The following is a 10,586-nucleotide window of genomic DNA, read 5'->3' as shown; positions in this document are numbered from 1 at the left end:
AAGGACCCAACACTGTTAGTCAGCTAAGTGGACCTGGTATTAAAATGACTCCCAGTGACATTTCTGTATCAAAGAAGCTTCTTGTAGTAGATGCCAATTAATACATAGTCTTTCAGTGAGTGGGTCAATGTGCAGAGAATAGGAGGCTGTTCAGTGCTCATCCCTTCTTCCAAAGCTCAGGGATCTGTCCTGAAGAGGGTGTGGAAAGATTCTAAGAATCAGAGGTGATGGATAACATCAAGGAAACAGTGTTTTCTTGACACATGAGGGCAGTTGCACATATGAACTCATAGTGACATGACAGCATGAGCAAGATCTAAGCAAGCTCAAGCACACAAAATCCAGCACAGAGGTGAGAGGGTAGATACCAAACTCACCCTTTCCTAAGGAGCTATTAATAGCTGCAGGGAGAGGAAGAGTCAGTTTTCTTTAATTATGTGATCCTTGTAGGTTCAACCACCTCTCACAACTAATTGGGTAACACAAAATAGACTAGATGGGGAGGACTGGTTCCAAGTTGGGTCGGAAGACAGGGAAGGTTTGAGATGGAGGTGAGTTGAGGGAGTGAATATGCCTAAATAATAGTTTAAAATTTTTATGTGTTTGTGTATTTGTGAATGCCGTGTGGGTAGTACTCTTGGGAGGACAGAAGAGGTCCTTAGATCCTCCAGAGGTGGAGTTACAAATAGCTGTTATGTGAGAGGCCCACTTTGGATGCTGGGAAATGAACTAGGATGGTCTGGAGGGACAGGAAGAGTTCTCAGCTGCTGAGCCAGTTCTCCAGCCCCTCAAGTGTTTTGTTATTTTTAGACAGGGTCCAACCAGGTCTTAATTTTTTTTTTTTTTAGATTTATTTTAAATTAAGTGTAAGTGTGTCTGCATATGGATATGTACCCATGTGTGGTGCACTCAAAGGTCAGAGAAATCAAATCCTTTGGAGCCGGGGTTTCAACTTGTCCTAGGTGCTGGGAAATGAACTTGGCTCCTTTCCAGTGGTAGCACAAACTCTTAACCACTGAGCTATGGATCCAGGCCCAGTAACCTTAACCATGTTCTTAGTCTTCCTTCTTTGTGGGTTTCACTAAAGAAGGGGCACGATTCTGTAATCCGTTCTCTTCCTTCATCCAATAGCTCCATCGCGATATTTGATTTAGGAATGCCTAGTCTTTTTTGTTTGTTTGTTTGTTTTTAAAGTTTAGAAACGCTGTAAAGATCAATTTTAGCATATTTGAGAAAGTGGGAGTAATCTGTAAACAGGGTGAATAATCTAAATAGAGACTGTATCTAGCCCCAGGGTGTGATAGAAACCTGCTAATATTAATTTATTGGGTAACTTTGCTTTATGAACATCTAGCACAGAGCAAAGATAAAAAAAAGGTAAACAGTCGTTTATTGATAATTATGTAGAGAAATAAGTAATCTTTTCAATATTGTAAACAGCTGAACTTAAGAGGCGGAACACTGGGAAAACGTCAATTTTCTATGAGATCTATAATCCTTCTTAGGCAGTGAAGGCAAGAAGGGGTAAACTGGGATATGGAAAAAGCTTGTTTCATCGCTAAAATCCCCACTTTTTTTACCCCTTCCATTTTCTTCTCGAGCGACCAAGATAAGTTTAATTCAAACTTTTACTTTTTGAGGAGGACCATAGTGCCGAAAAACAGAACTAAGGAGATTCTGGGCTCCGCAAAGGTAATACCTCCAAAATTTCCAAAGCAGGAGGACCTCAGCGAGGCCGGCTTGGCGCCATAAGGAGGAGCCGCCCGCCTGACTTCCGCCTCCCGGGCACTGGGCGAGCGGCGGACTGCGCGTGCGCCCTGCGCTCCTCCCCCCCCCCAAGCCTGCTCCATTCCCCAGCGGTCTCCAATTGGCGGTGCGGGAAAGGAAGCCGAAGGGGAGCCGGGAACCCGGAAGTACTTCTCGGCAGAGGCCTGCGCGACTCTTTTGAATGGAATCGGGCTGATTCATCGCCGGTTCTCGGTGCCAGGTCCCTGTTGAGTGTGAGGCGCTGCTCTCGCCACCAGGTTGACACAAGGCCAGGTAAGGTGCAGACCGCGACCTCCCTCCCGGCGGCCTCAGCCGAACCCCGAGGCGGGCCCGGGCAGGTCCGGGAGCCAGCCGCGCTAGGCCGCCACAAGCCCCGGGCTTTCCTGAGTCACGTTGCCCAGCCAGGTTGCCGGTAGAGTCCGGGGCCTGATGGAGAGCACCGGCCCCTTTGGCTTCTCTTCCTTTATCTCCGGGTCTCTGGCAGAGTCAGGTCTGGATGTCATCTCCTTCTGCTTCTCCCCAGCTTGTGAGCTTTTTCTACATCAACTGGCAGAACCCTGTTTATGACCATTTGTGTTCGTCTTCAGTCCCCCCCCCCCCAGTTGAAAAAACTTCCGTACAGTCCAGGAAGTAAAGGAGAGAGGATAGACTGAATTTCAATAGAGTGCGTGTTTTCTTAATCGTTTGTTTGCCCTTTAGGCTTAAAAAATCTCAGAGAGGCATTGCTTTTAATTTTGGATATTTTCAAACTAAAGTTTGATTATTCCTGCTATGCCATCACTTGCTGAATTGCTCCATTTGAGTGCTGGTCTGTGGATTGATTACATTTCCTTTTTGAGCAAAGTAGAAACCAGCTACCGCTGCTGTGGTTTATTGGAACTCCGTTTTCCTGTGAATGGAATTCAGCGTCGATCAAAAGCATAATTTCGGCATTTCAGAGGTGTCTTAGATCTTGTGACAGTTTGTTTACTTACTAATTTGAAGACAAGGTTGGTCTATTTCTGGTTGGTCTAGAACTAATTATAATTATGTACACCATGCTGGCCTTAACCTTCCACAGCCCTGCCTCAGTTTTCAAATGTTGCAATTTTAGGCTTATAATCCCACCTCAGTACAGAGTGGAAAAAAAAATGGAATTAAAATGGCAACAAAGTTCCACTTGATTGTGAACACTTAATCCCAGCACTCTGGAGGTAGAGGCAGGCTTGTTTTTGAGTTCAAGGACAGCCTGGTTTACAAAATGAGTTCCAGGTCAGCATTGAGGTCCTGTCTCACGACAAAAAATAAAAACCCAAACATTAATCAAGATTTACTATGAAAGGCTTTAAAATTAGCAAAGAAATACAGTTGTAGTGTGATCATTCCCAACACTCGGGAAGAAAAAGGTTAGGGAATCGTTGGAAGTTTGGGGCAGCCTGGTCAGTGTGAACCGGTTATAGGCCAGGCAAGGATAGATGGAAAGACCTCTTTCTCTAACTTCAGATAAAAGTATTTGTGGGATTTGTGTGTGTGTAGTAGTATTTTTATTGTTGTTTGCTTTTGAGATAGTGTCATCCTATACAACCCAGGCTAACCTCTAACTGGTATTATCACCTTACCTCAGCTTCCCCAGCGCTGACATTATAGGAATATGCCTCAACATCCAACCCAAAAATTGGTTGTGCTTCTGCAAACATAATGTAAGTAAAGCAACAAGACAAGCACTTAGCTATGCTGCAATTAGAAACTGTGATGGAGCGTCACTGTGATGATAATTAATGTAATGGTGGCCTTCTTGCCATGTTAGCTCACTAAATGGTTCATTTTAAATGTTTGAATTGTATGATTTAGGACCTAAAGAAATAGCTCAGTGGTTAAAAGAGTGTGTGCAGTAGCATACACCTTAAATCCCAGCTCTCAGGAGGCAGAGGCAGGCTGATCTCTGTGAGTTTGAGACCAGCCTGGTCTGCAGAATGTTCCAGGACAGCCAAGGCTACACAGAGAAGCCTATCTCAAAAAACAAAACAGAAAACCTAAAGAAGAATACCTGCTGATCTTGCAGATGACCCAGGTCCTGTTCCCGGCACCCATATCCAGTGGCTCACAACAGATTGTAACTCTAGCTCTGGGGTGCCTTCAGGCAATTATACAGAAGTGTAGATGCCCACCCACCCACCCAGACAAAATTAAAAATAATGCAGATAAATTATTCGACTTAAATTGTGTGGGTTGTATGTTAAAATATACAGTGACTCCTAATTAACTATAGTTAACGTATGCTTGGTGAAAAACTGAAAATTGTCTGGAATTTGTCTAAAACAAAATTAAATCTTGCCAGAAGTTCAAGAAAACATTGAAGTCGTGATCTTTTAGTTTAGTCTTACCTATTGGATTTGTAATATCCATCCCAGCCTCAACCCCCCACCCCTACCCTGAGATCTTTGGTAATAATGCATTGCTATTCTAGTAACAAAGCTGGGTTTTAAGAGTGATGATTGTCTTTTTATGTTGGCTGTTCAGTGTGTACCTGGGAAAGCCTTACCTGAGTACTGAGTACTCACCATGTCTCTTAGTCTTGCTGCACAATTGGAGAATTCATATTTTGCTTTGTGATAGTTTGTTATCTTGCATCTGTCAAATGAAAGCATTAGGTTGAATGATCTCTATCAGTTTTTACGAACACTGTAACAGTGTCAACATTTATTGAGTATTGAGGATATTACTTCTAGGCTCTGTTTTTTTAGACACTTTTTGACAACAGACTTGGCAAGGTTATATATTTTGTAGATGAACTTTAGGGTCTAACTCTGGAAGAAAGTAACTTGTTATACATAATTCAGTGGGTAAATGGTGGTCTGGATTTAATCTCAGTAGATTGGTTCTAGAGTTGCTCTTAACTGTATACTGTCTTTTCCTATTGCATTCTTAAATCTTGAGTGTATAGGGTAGTACTTTGCAAATATTTTGCTTAAATGTTGTAATTAGTGACAGTGCAGTAGCTGTATTTCTTGTAAGAATCTTGTTTTTTAAATTACTGGCACACACACACATACACACACACAGAGAGAGGGAGAGAGAGACAGAGACAGGGCTGGAGGAGGGAGAAAGTCGACAGCCTCAACAGTCAGTTCACCACTTCTACCCTGTGGGTTCTGGGGTTCAAACTAAGACATTAGGCCAGGCAGCAAGCTTTTTCTTGCTAAGCCACCTTGCTGGTGCCTCCCAATCTTGCCATTAAATTTTTGTAATTCCAGTACTCAAGAGGCAGAGGTGGTGGATTACTGCAGGTGTGAGACTAGCTTGGTCTATAGCAATGTCCGGGCCAGCCAGGGTGTGTGGTGAGACCCTGTCTTTAAAAAAAAAAAAAAAATCTGTTTAAAGAATTAAATTTTCATTCTTTCTGGTTCTTATTCTACTGGAAAAAGTAAGGAAAAAAATTCCTATTTTCCACCTATCAGAGAATAGAGAGAATTGGAAGATGTCGAACTATAGTGAGATAACATAGAGTAGTTTAAAAGGATTTATTATTAGTTTGAGGCTATTAATATTTACATAGAGGAGTAGGAGACACAATGATAAGCCTGAATGACTAAACACTTTGTGACTTTTATATGTAGTTTATGCATTTTTGGTATGTTTTAATCCCTAGGAAAAGTTTGAAAGGTTGAAAAATCCAAATTAATACAACTTAGAAGGATCTGCTTTGTAGGTCACCATTGTTTCAAATAGTGCCTGTAAATAATTGAGAAGTGATTTAAAGCTAACATGTACTTGTTTTAAATTTACCCCATTTTAGTCAAGATACTGTCCTCAGAGATTAAGTGGTGAGTCATCAACTTTCAAGTAGATGCTTGTTTTATACTCTCTGCTGTAAGGGTAATGCTGTTGCTGTGTGTGTGATGTTGTAGTGGGGTTGTAAACCACTTCATATTGTGGTAATAAATGTGTTAAGCTAAGTTATCATATTGGGATGGAGAGAGAGGGCTCAGTACTTGTTCTTGCAGAGGCCTCAGATTCTGCCCCCAGCATTTGTAACTCTAGTTCTAGGAGATCTGACACACTCTTCTGACCTCAAGGGGCACCAGGCATTCATATGGTGCATATACATGTATGCAGGCAAAACAGTCATAACATAAAAAATAAATACATTTAAGGAAAATATCAAAGCAAATCTATCATGACTAGTCTCTTAAATTCTCAGTTTTTTGATAGGTGTAAGCTTAGTTTAGAACTATAAACCTTTTACATTGCTTCTGTTTCTGAGAATTAAAGGTGGTCTCTTTTAGACAAGTGGTGGTGATGGCTCACACCTTAATCCCAGCACTCAGGAGCAGAGACAGGTGGATCAGTGTCAGTTGGAGACCAGTGTGAATTCCAGGACAGTTAAGTTAGGGCTACACAGAGAACCCCTGGCTCAAAAAACAAACAACAACAACAAAAGTGATGTCTTTCATAGTATGGTGCACAGTTTAGTATGTGAACCTCTTTGCTGAATTCTGAAAATGTATGTCTCTGTCTCCAATGTGATGAGTTTATTTCTGTGACATACCTGGAGTTGTGAGGTCCACTAAATGACTTCAAAGGGAGAAAGAAGGGTAGGTGTTCTAAGATGGTGAGTGTGGTTGATGCATACCAGGTAGCATTCCTTGTTTGCTTATTACATGCCTATGATTGTGTTGAATGTTTTCCCATGTGCATTGGCTTCTTTATTCTTCTAAGCAGCTATATGAAATGTATTCTTTTTTCATTTTGTGGATGAGGAAGTTGAGGAGGAGAGATAACTAACTGAGGAATACACTGCTAATGAGTATTAGAGCCAGTTTGCATTTCTGGCTCTGTGGCTACAGGATGATAGCACTTAACCCTCATATACTAAGAAGAGTAATTGTCTCATTTATGTTATCCCAGTGGACTGTTTTTATTTCTTGCACTTTTAGATCATCTTGCTAATAACTTAAAGATAAGAAAATAAAGGGATGGCGAAAATGATATTGGAGATGTTAGTAAGGGGTGATGTAGCAAGTGTTAGTGCTTATTCTGTAGTTCTCTGGTTTTGAAAGTATAGGTAGCTCAGGTGGGCAACATGCTTTGAGTGTAAGTAGCTACTCACTATTCATTGTACATGAACCTGTAATATATGTCTCTTGTGAAGATGAGTTCAATAGGAACTGGAGCTATAGTTGCCAAAAAAATCCTGAAAGTATAAGTACAATTTTAGTAGGACTATGTGAATGTGTGTGAATAAAATAGATACAGTAAAATTTATCATTTTAACTATTTTTGATGGGGTTCTGCCAGCATTTAGTATATTCTCTTTGTTGAATCACTGTGTTACTACGAACCATTTCCAGAGCTTTTCATTTTCCCACTTATAATACTTTTAAAAACATTGACAGCTCATGATTTTGTTGAATGGAGGAGAGCCATCATAATTGCCTCAATTGTAAAACATCTTAATTTTAGAATTATAAATACCAATTATAATTGACAAATGGGATTACATGAAATTAAAAAACTTCTGTACAGAAAAAAAGCGTATCTACAGAGTGAACAGACAGCCTGCAGAATGGGAAAAAAATCTTTGCCAGCTATACTTCAGACAGGGTTACTATCTAAAATATATAAAGAACCATAAAAATTAAACACCAGAAACAGCAACCCCCTACTCCCACACACTCACAGTACACAGTGTATACATCATAGACACACACATAAATAAAATAAACGGTTGTTAAGGAAAAAAGCAACCAGTCAATAAATGGGCTACTGAGTTAGTTGAACAGAATTCTTAAAAGGAGAAACACAAATGGTCAATAGCTGTTTTAAAAGGTTTTCAGCATTTTAGCTACCAAGGAAACAACAAACTAGAACTGCTCTGAAGATTCCTCAGGCTCAGTGACTTAGGAGGACAACAAACACTCATGAGAATGTTGGGGAAAGGGAACTCATTCACTCTGTTGACAATAGCAAGGAAATAGAACTAGTCTTACTATTCACCAACAAATGAGTGAACAATGGAAATGTGACCCATACAGTGGAGTTTTATTAAATTGTTTTTTAAAAAAATGAAATTGTGAAATTTGCAAGAAAATGGATGAAACTGGAAAATAGTGCATTAAGTGAGGTCACCCAGGCTCCTAAAGACAAATACCATGTGTTGTTTCTCATATGCTTATCCTATCTTATAATTTTTACAGATGTGTATTTGTGTGAGATTGAATGTGGGTAAAGATCAGGAAGTAGATGGGGAAATGGAGCTTTAAGAAAGGAATGGGGAAGTGATAGAACAGCTGTAGCATGAAAGTGGGAAGGGAATACTGGGGTTGGAATGGTGTCCATTGGGGGAGGGCACATAGAGATGGGGGAAAGGAATGATGGGGTGAGTGGGGTAACCAACCAAAGTCAAGTATGTATGGAAATGCTGAATGTTTCAGTTGTCTTTATTTCATCTAATAGACTTACTGTGTAAGTGGAATTACATGTCCCCACTGCTGTGATTAAAACAAAACAAAACAAACAAACACCCTGGAAAAACAGTTTATGAAAGAAAGGAATTTTATCTTGCAAATCCAGATTGCTCTGTCCATCATCATTTCAAAGAAGTCAGGTTAGGAATTTGAAGCAGGCAGTCCCTTCACATAAACAGATAATAATAACAGAAATGAGTGTATGCCTAGTACTCAGCTAGCTTTCTTCTCTTACGTAGTTTGGGGCCCTGGGGCCCTGAACCAGAGAATGGTATTGTCCAATTTCTGGGTGTGTCTTTTCATATAAATTAAGGCAATCAAGACAGTCAAGATAATTCCCTACAGACCTGCCCATAGGCCAAGCTACTCTAGAGATAAGCTTTTATTAAAACTCTTCTCAACTCAAAGTGATTTGAGGTTATATCAGCTTGGAAGTTAAAACCATCACACTTGACATACCACGTTTTAGGTGTGATTCAGTCCTCCCCTCCACTTTTCTTCTTGTGCTAGGGATTAAACTCAGTGTTTTTTACACACTAAGGCAAACACTCAGTGGCTGGGCTACATTTCTAGCCCTTACATGTTTTCAGGTTCAGCCAAGGTGTAAAATGTATCATTACTTTGTTGCTTTTTATAGCCAAGTAGTACCTCATGATTCTACTATATGAATATATGATAGAATTTGTTTATTCATTGTGTGATGGGCATTTGGACTATTGCCACATTTTGACTATCATGAATACTAGTGTTGTACACATGAATAAAATAAAATAACACATCTTATTTTAAAGACCTGTTTTAAATTTTTGTGGCATATATCTAGGAATAGTAATTTTGTGTTTAAATTTTTGAACAAATGCCAAATTGTTTACAGAACTTCTTGGTTTTTAAGTTTGAAATTTTTTCCTTAGGATAGTTATCTCAAGATTCATAGCCTCATCTGAGGCTTCTCATTTGAGAGTGATTGTGCCCTTCCAAGAGACATTTACCAAAGTTTGGAGACTTTTTTTTTCCCCCCCCCGGTATTGTCACTGTTAGCTATTTCCACTAACATTTCGTGTGTAGAAGTCATAGATACTTCTAAACACTCTGGAATACATTAGACAGCCCCCCACAATACAATTCAGTGTTCTGGGTGTCAGTAGTACCAAAGTTAATGGTCTGATTTTTGACCTGAATTGTATTGTCGTCAGAGATAAGAGTTTCTGATACTTTGCATTAACTTGGGATTCTGCAATAAGAATGAAACTTTTTTTTTCTTCCGTATTTATTCCCTTTCGATTGTCGGTGGGAAATGTAAATTTCTAAATTCTGAAGTGTGTTCAGAGAGGGAAGTAAAGACATAATAGTATTTGTAGCTCATTGTTTTCTTGTGATTTTTGACAAGGTCTTATTGTGTAGCAGGACTGGTGTAAAACTCAGGATCTCCTGTATATTTTTGAAAGATAAGTCAATGCTTTGGGCAAACACAGTAGGAATTAAAGGATGATAATATTGCTATGATTTATTTCCCTCTAGAATTTTGTATAGTTTTTAGCACTTTACATTCTTTATTGTTTTCATCATAGTTGTGAAAATTAAAGGATGAACTAATTACAAGGATCCTGGAGGTCAAGTTTTCAAGATAAAAGAAAAACAACTGGTTATATAATAAAACGATTCTTATTCTTTTTAATATTGTTCTTTGAGGGACCTCAAGGAATACTGAAAGCCATAAAATATCAGTCCTCAAGGTCAATGGCAAAAGTAAAATGATCTCTATGTCCAGTAGCTGTATAAGTAATAAGTAAGTCCATGTTCTCAAGGAATAATTGTTAAAAATCAGTTTTAGAGCTGTCAGTGTAAGAAGAGTGTTTGCCTACCTTACATGAGGTCCCCGGTTCAGTCTCCAGCATTGGGAGAATGTTGCATTCTATTTCATTTGCAGAACTTTGTTTCTTTTAAAGATTCTTTTGGGGGGAGATATAAAATATTCTCATTTTTCAAATAAGTATCTTTCTTTTTTAGGAGAGAGAGAAAAAAGCCACTTGTGAAAAATTATACCTTTGGAATTAATAAGAAATTTATCAAATTCAACTAATTGAAGCCTAACACGAGTTCTAGTTACTGAACAGGTAAGATTTAAGACTGTATTTTAACTTTAACTGTTGTTTTAGGATCTGATAGATGCTGTGTAAATGTATTATTTTTAACAGGCATCGAATTTTGAATATGTGTGATAACCAGATTTTAGGAAGTTGTGTGATTTAGAATATTTATCAATATATTTCATTTCCAAATGTTAGTATTTTTATAAAATGTGTTCATCTTAAGTGTTTTAATTTGTTAAATATCTTTTCTTGTTTGCTGAGACATCTCATTTTGTGAAAAACA

At 38.9% G+C, this 10,586-nt stretch overlaps 1 protein-coding gene across 1 annotated transcript in view; it reads left to right on the top strand.

Annotated features, from left to right (window-relative positions):
* Positions 1-10,241: 10,241 nt before the first annotated feature.
* Positions 10,242-10,586, top strand: part of Psmd14 (proteasome 26S subunit, non-ATPase 14) — a 74,018-nt gene continuing 73,673 nt past the window's right edge. The window contains exon 1 of the mRNA XM_051184583.1: positions 10,242-10,327. The gene's annotated coding sequence lies outside the window, so the exon portion shown is untranslated. The remainder of the gene's footprint in view (positions 10,328-10,586) is intronic.

The sequence above is a fragment of the Phodopus roborovskii genome, unplaced genomic scaffold (genome assembly GCF_943737965.1).
Source record: "Phodopus roborovskii unplaced genomic scaffold, PHOROB, whole genome shotgun sequence".
Taxonomy (NCBI): domain Eukaryota; kingdom Metazoa; phylum Chordata; class Mammalia; order Rodentia; family Cricetidae; genus Phodopus; species Phodopus roborovskii.
Note: the sequence above shows the minus strand (reverse complement) of the source record. Positions and strands in the feature narration are given on the sequence as shown.